The sequence below is a fragment of the Mytilus galloprovincialis genome, chromosome 7, assembly GCF_965363235.1.
Source record: "Mytilus galloprovincialis chromosome 7, xbMytGall1.hap1.1, whole genome shotgun sequence".
Taxonomy (NCBI): domain Eukaryota; kingdom Metazoa; phylum Mollusca; class Bivalvia; order Mytilida; family Mytilidae; genus Mytilus; species Mytilus galloprovincialis.
In genome coordinates this window covers 19,059,513-19,066,721 of record NC_134844.1, presented here as the reverse complement: position 1 = coordinate 19,066,721, position 7,209 = coordinate 19,059,513, and the positions used below count along the sequence as shown (strand labels likewise).

The 7,209-nt window shown below is 33.5% G+C and overlaps 1 long non-coding RNA gene across 1 annotated transcript; it reads left to right on the top strand.

Annotated features, from left to right (window-relative positions):
- The first annotated feature begins 2,238 nt into the window (after positions 1-2,238).
- LOC143084445 (uncharacterized) lies at positions 2,239-3,418 on the top strand. Its single transcript, XR_012981078.1, has 3 exons — positions 2,239-2,368; positions 2,774-2,884; positions 3,146-3,418. It is a non-coding gene; the product is annotated as an uncharacterized LOC143084445 (long non-coding RNA).
- Positions 3,419-7,209: the final 3,791 nt, after the last annotated feature.

Here is a 7,209-nt window from a genome sequence, read left to right as displayed (position 1 = left end):
ACAAGTATGGTTAAATTTGGCCCAGTAGTTTCAGAGGAGAAAATTTTTGTAAAAGTTACAAAAATTTACGAAAAATTGGTAAAAAATGACTATAAAGAGCAATAACTCCTTAAGGGGTCAACTGACCCTTTTGGTCATGCTGACTTATTTGTAGATCTTACTTTGCGAAACATTATTGCTGTGTACAGTTTATCTCTATCTATAATAATATTCAAGATAATAACCAAAAACGGCAAAATTTCCTTAAAATGCCAATTTAGGGGAAGCAACCCAACAATCCGGTGTCCAATTCGTCTGAAAATTTCAGGGCAGATAGATCTTAACTTGATAAACAAATTAACTCCTTGTCAGATTTGCTCTAAATGCTTCGGTTTCAGAGTTATAAAGCCAAAATCTACATTTTACCCCTATGTTCTATTTTTAGCCATGGCGGCCATCTTGGTTGATTGGCCAGGTCAACTGACACATCAATATTTTCATACATTTAATTTTTTAAAACTTATTCAAACTTTTGAGTGAAAATGATAAATTTTGTGCAAATTGATTATGTATAAGATGAAGAACAGCAATAAAAGCACTGTTCCTTTCTTTTGTTCGTTTATTTATGCTGTCTATGTACTGATTTTGTGTTCTGGATGGATATTCCTGTGTTCATATTCTTTGTTTACCTATTAAATTGTAGCACTAGGTCTATCAAAGATGAATACCACTGTATACGTTAATGTCCAAATCATAATAGTAGTCAAATATGAGAAAAGTTTATCAAAAAGAATTTTTGGAGAAATTCATCATCAAAAAACTAATCCAGAAGCTTTCGGTCTCAAACAATTATGAAACAAAAATTTAGGTATATTTAGTTTAGATCACCACAGTTAACAAAAATACTAAGTTTCAAGTTGATTAGACTTCAACTTCTTCAAAAACTACCTTGACCAAAACTTTAACCTGAAGCGAACGGACGCACAGACGAACGAATGGACGCACAGACGGACGAACGGACGCACAGACGGACGGACGAACGGAAACACAGACGAACGGAGGCACAGACCAGAAAACATAATGACCCTCTACTATCGTAGGTGGGGCATAAAAAGTTATAAATTATACTTTAAACTGCAAAATAATTATCAGTATAAGATGTGCAACAAGAGGCTGTCACAACGACAGCAAACCGGATTTATTAATATTTATTTGTGTCCTGGCAATATCACAAGAACTATTACTGATGAATGGTGAAAGTCAAAATCGTCATTATTGAACTTGACCTCTATTTTGTCATCAGTAACAACATATAAAAATTTCAAAAGCTTTGGTTGAATGGTTCATGAGAAAATGCACGGACACGACTGGAAACACCATTTTTCAATCTTACAAGAACCATAACTCCTGAACGGTAAAAGTCAAAATCGTCATTATTTAACTTGACCTCTATTTTGTCATCAGTAACAACATATTAAAATTTGGGAAGCTTTGGTAGAACAGTTCATGCGTAAATGCACGGACACAACTGGAAACTCCATTTTTCAATCTTTCAAGAACCATAACTCCTGAACGGTAAAAGTCAAAATCGTCATTATTGAACTTGACCTCCATTTTGTCATCAGTAACAACATATTAAAATTTGGGAAGCTTTGGTAGAACAGTTCATGCGTAAATGCACGAACACGACTGGAAACTCCATTTTTGAATCTTTCAAGAACCATAACTCCTGAACGGTAAAAGTCAAAATCGCCATTATTGAACTTGACCTTCATTTAGTTGTCAGTAACAACATATTAAAATTTTAAAAGCTTTGGTTGAACGGTTCATGAGTTAATGCACGGACAACATTTGATTGCCGCCCGCCAGGTCGCCCGACTGCCCGACCGCCCGACTGCCCGACCGCCCGGCCGCCCGTGACCATCTTTTAGGATTTTGCAGAGTCATTTGAAAAACTGTGATAGATAGCTATAAACTATATGCAACAAAATGATCAGCAAATCAAAAATATCAAAAAAGACTACAACTTGTTAGAGGTTGTTGCCCTAAATTCAGATTTGACCAAAATTAGCAATTTTTTTTTAGATATTCAAATAAAATTCTTATAGATAGAAGTAAAACTATGCACAGCAAAATGATGAATTAATGTCCTGAAAAGACAATTTTTAACAAATTCTGATGGTTTAATAATATCTTTAAAAGACACACAACATTCAACAAACCGCTACACAGAAGGCTAAAGAAGACACATTACCTAATTATTTATACATTTGTATTTGTTTACAGGGTTGGGGTGCAGGATCTCAGCTTCCATTCACATCCAGAATACCTGTAAATGGTGGTTGGTCAAGCTGGTCAGCATTTAAGGAATGTTCCGTCACATGTGGAGGTATTGATAGCTTCTTATGATAGAAATTATTTGAGATCAGAAAATCATATTGAACATAGCTTGTTGAAGTTGAAAAGAAAGTATTAATAGAATAATTAATTTTTCATCATAATTCTAATCACTTTGTTCTTGTAAAGCAAGGTGTCAAATATTGTACATTTATACATGGTAAACCAAATTTGCATAACAACTTTACCATGATATATATATGATCTATGAACAAACCAGAGTAAGATAAATCAGTTTTGTTAGTTACTTGACTGAACATATTTACCATAATGATTTTTGCACTGCAGAAAACGGCCCAAGGTCACCACAGCTAAAAAACATCCTGCAACCCAAGGCTGGCTTCATTGTCTACTCTAAATTCATACTTGTCTACTTTATATTTATTCAATGTTACAGGTGGAAAGCAATCTCAGTACAGAAGTTGTAATAATCCTGCCACTGCAAATGGCGGCACCGACTGTGTTTGAGATGGTGTGAATTCTGTCAGTTGTAATGAGCATCCTTGTCGTAAGTATATTGAAATATAAAAATGTGCCATACCACTTAAGAAAATATGTTCATAGATGGAAATAAAAGTTTTGTTCTTTTAGACATGTTAGACTTCTTGTTTAAAGAGGGTTTTTTTTATCACTTGAAAGAAATTGAAAATGTTGCCAGACATTTAAAAATAATGTTTAAATAAACCATGAGCAAAAGATACAGGAACCATATTGTGGATTATATTTGTTTACATACAACACAAATAAATAATTGCTTTTTTCTTGACAGCTGTCAATGGAAAATTTAGTGATTGGGGACAATGGTCATCATGTATCGTCAATTCTGGTTGTCAAGGTTACAGAGAAAGGAAAAGGTCATGCAATACTCCAGCTCCTCAACATGGGGGAATACACTGCACTGGTTCAGTAGAGGATCAAGAAGCTTGCAACAATTGCACCTGACCAGCAAAAAATGACCAAGGACTATTATAATCCTTTTTAGCATTTAGTTTAATGACATTGATTTTAAAAGTTGAATGAATAAAAAAACTTTCAATATCAACCTTGTGTCAGTTCTAATTTTTTAAGAAAATGTAAAAATGATTTAGCATTTCCAGTGACATAGCTACAACTTCTAGCTGCAACAAATTATGGAAATCTGACATATAACATTAAGAAGATGTGGTACGATTTTCAATGAGACAACTCTCCACCAGAGTCACTAAAGGACACAAATTAACAACTATAGTTCACTGAATGGTCTTTAACAATGAGCAAATCCCATACCCCAAAGTCAGCCCAGAAATGACAAATGTAAAACTGATTTAAACGAGAAAACGTGCCGCCTAATCTTAATATGTACACAATAATGAATGAAAAACAAATATACTACACAACAACATACAACAACCACTGAATTACACTCTTGACTTCGGACAGGCACATACAGAATGTGGCAGGGTTAAAAATTAATCAGAAAGTATGAGTAAGGCAAAAGGTTGGACATGAATGAGGCAGCAAATAAAAGTTTAAAATGAAAAAATGTAGAGGTCAACATGTAGTCTAAAATGGAAAATAGTATTCATCTCTAAATCACTCCAAAGACTTAACAAGCTATAAATGAACCATAGTAAGTATTTTAAAAAGGTCGGGTCCATCTGTCCACCCTTGGTTCCATGGATATTTTTTGTCCCATCTTTCTCAGGAACTAAATTACAATGATTTCTGAAATTTGGGTTCAAGGTTTTATGAGTCAGCTATACCCTGTGATTCGTTTTCAGATTCATCAATCAACAACTTCCTGTTTACCAAACAGTTACATCTTTTTATACTATTGATATAATGCAGTCACAGTAGGGGTATCATCAGACTGAGTGAGCAGTAGCTCATAGTTTTACTTGTTTATTCTTTGCCATCAATATCAAAATTATAAGTGAACAAAAACCAAAGGAATAGCAAAAGGGATGCACCACTTGCACTGTCGTGGTAATAAGTTTTAAGTTGATTGGACTTCAACTTCATCAAACACTACCTTGACCAAAAACTTAAACCTAAAGTGGGACAGACTGGCAGATGAGCGAACTAATGGACGCACAGTCCGGAAATCATAAAAAAAGCTATTTCTGAAGAAAATTCTTCTAAAAAGGAAAACGATCAGAATAAGATCTACAAATATGTCAACATGACTGAAATTGCAGTTAACTCATAAATACAAATATTTGGTGTGCAAGTTTTACTGGTCCTGTAGAAAACTTATTTCAAATAAAATGGAACATCCTAAATTTTACATTAATGTTGTTAATCAAGCCTGGAAATTTAAATACAATTTGAATAAAAAAATCTAAAAGGTTTACCTATTCAACACAGTAGTTTAATCTTTGGATAATGATTTTGTTGGTATAAGTATTGATTTTTTTATTAGTAAATTAAAACCATATAAAATATAACACATATGTTCTTTCAGGGTACTACAATCTGTAGATACCTATAATTTGGCTGTGTAACAAGGTCATATTTTTCTATGACTGGTAATGGTGTCTTTATATTTAATTCTTTGGATGTTGAATGTGTACCGATTGATATTTTAGTCTTAGATACATATTTTTTTTATTAATTGTTTTGTCACTTAAACTGTGAGTACTCTCTGATCTGTACTGTTTATCTCACAAGGCCATAAGGGCCAAGCGAGCTCTTCTTGGTCACTTGGCATCTGTCTAATAGTTGAAAGTCTTTAAAAAGAAATAAGGTTTAAAACAGGCAACATTATCAATTGCAATGACCTATGAAAATAACAGAAATTTTAGATAAACCACCTTACAATAATCTGATACTCACATTAGTTAATTGGAACCGTGTCATGAAAAGTCAATGCAGACCAAAAAACATGAAAATAAGGTCAAGGTCAGATGTACCTCATCAGACAAACACGTTAACTTCAATCATTCTGTATACCAAATACAGTTAACCTATTTTTGAATATCTTTTATAACTTTTTTTTACTTCTAAGAGAGTGCACACGCTGAAATGTCTCGCCTTCTTTACCAATCATTAATATTATGTTGATAGTCCTAAATATAAAGCTTTGTTACAACTGTCATATAAACTTAACATTAACCAAGAAAATTAAACATTGACTAATGAACCATGCCAGGCAGACATGTACAGCTAACAATTCTTCCATACAACAAATATAGTTGACCTATTGCTTATAGTTTAAGAAAAACACACCAAAACACAAAAACACTAAACACTGAGCAATGAACCGTGAAAATTAGGTCAAGGTCAAATAAAACCTATGTGACTGACCAAATATAGTTGACCTATTGCATATAGTGTTAGAAAAAAAGACCAAAACACAAAAACTTAACTTTTACCACTGAACCATGAAACTGAGGTCAAGGTCAGATGACACCTGCACGCTAGACATGTACACCTTACAATTATTCCATACAACAAATATAGTAGACCTATTGCATACAATATAAGTAAAACAGACCAAAATACAAAAACTTAACTATAACCACTGAACCATGAAAATGAGGTCAAGGTCAGATGACACTGCCAGTTGGACATGTACACCTTATAGTCCTTCCATATATCGAATATACAAGACCTATTGCTTATAATATCTAAGATATGGACTTGACCACCAATCCTTAACCTTGTTCAGTGATCCATGAAATGAGGTCGAGGTCAAGTGAAAACTGTCGACGGGCATGAGGACCTTGCAAGGTACGCACATACAAAATATCGTTATCCTATTACTAATAATAAGAGAGAATTTAACATTACAAAATATCTTAACTTTTTTTTCAAGTAGTCACTGAACCATGAAAATGAGGTCAAGGACATTGGACATGTGACTGACGGAAACTTCGTAACATGAGGCATCTATATACAAAGTATGAAGCATCCAGGTCTTCAACCTTCTAAAATATAAAGCTTTTAAGAAGTTAGCTAACACCGCTGCCGCCACCAGATCACTATCTCTATGTCGAGCTTTTTGTGACAAAAGTCGCAGGCTCATCAAAAAAAATCAAAGTGCTGGATAGCACCTCTGGAAAGTTTGCAACTGTAGCTGTGTATTATTCCAAAAGGTTATAGACGTATATTATTTCAAAAATGTATTTCATCACAGCTTGGATGTTTTAAACTAAACCATTGTCTTGTCAGTAATTATCAAAAATCACTTTTTTCATGTTTGTCATAAAAAGTTTTGATATTTTCTATTGCAACCTAAAACTGTAGATCTAAAATATTGAAATACACAGATATCTCTGATAATTTCTTTTTAAGTACCCATGCCATGTCAACATCAAGGGCCTGTGAATTAGTATTTTTCTATTGGTTTAGATCCTTCATATTTGTTTTTAGAAAATTAACACGTAAGTTTTTTTGTTTGAATTGCTCCACATGTTTCCTATCGGGGCCTTTTATAGCTTTCTGTATGTATATGGTACAGATATTTCTCATTATTGACGACCATATGGTGGCCTATAGTTATTAATACATTTTCCTCCTTTGAACTCTTTTGGATAGCATTGGTTCTTTGCAAAAAATACCACATCCTTTTTTATAAATAAGACAGTTACAGTAACTTAAATCAATACAAATGTAATGAAAGTGAATTTATATTAAAGGCTTTTATCTAAAATAGGGAACGTGTCCATGGGACACAAATGATGCCCCCCGCTAGCATTAATGTTATAAAGGGTCACAACTCAAGAACTGTAAATGTGCATGACGCTACCAAAATGTGTACTTGATCTGAGTTATGGGGTAATAAGCATTGTGTATACATTCTAATTACATGTAGTATTGCGCAATAGATTTGTTAGATCTTGACATTTGTTT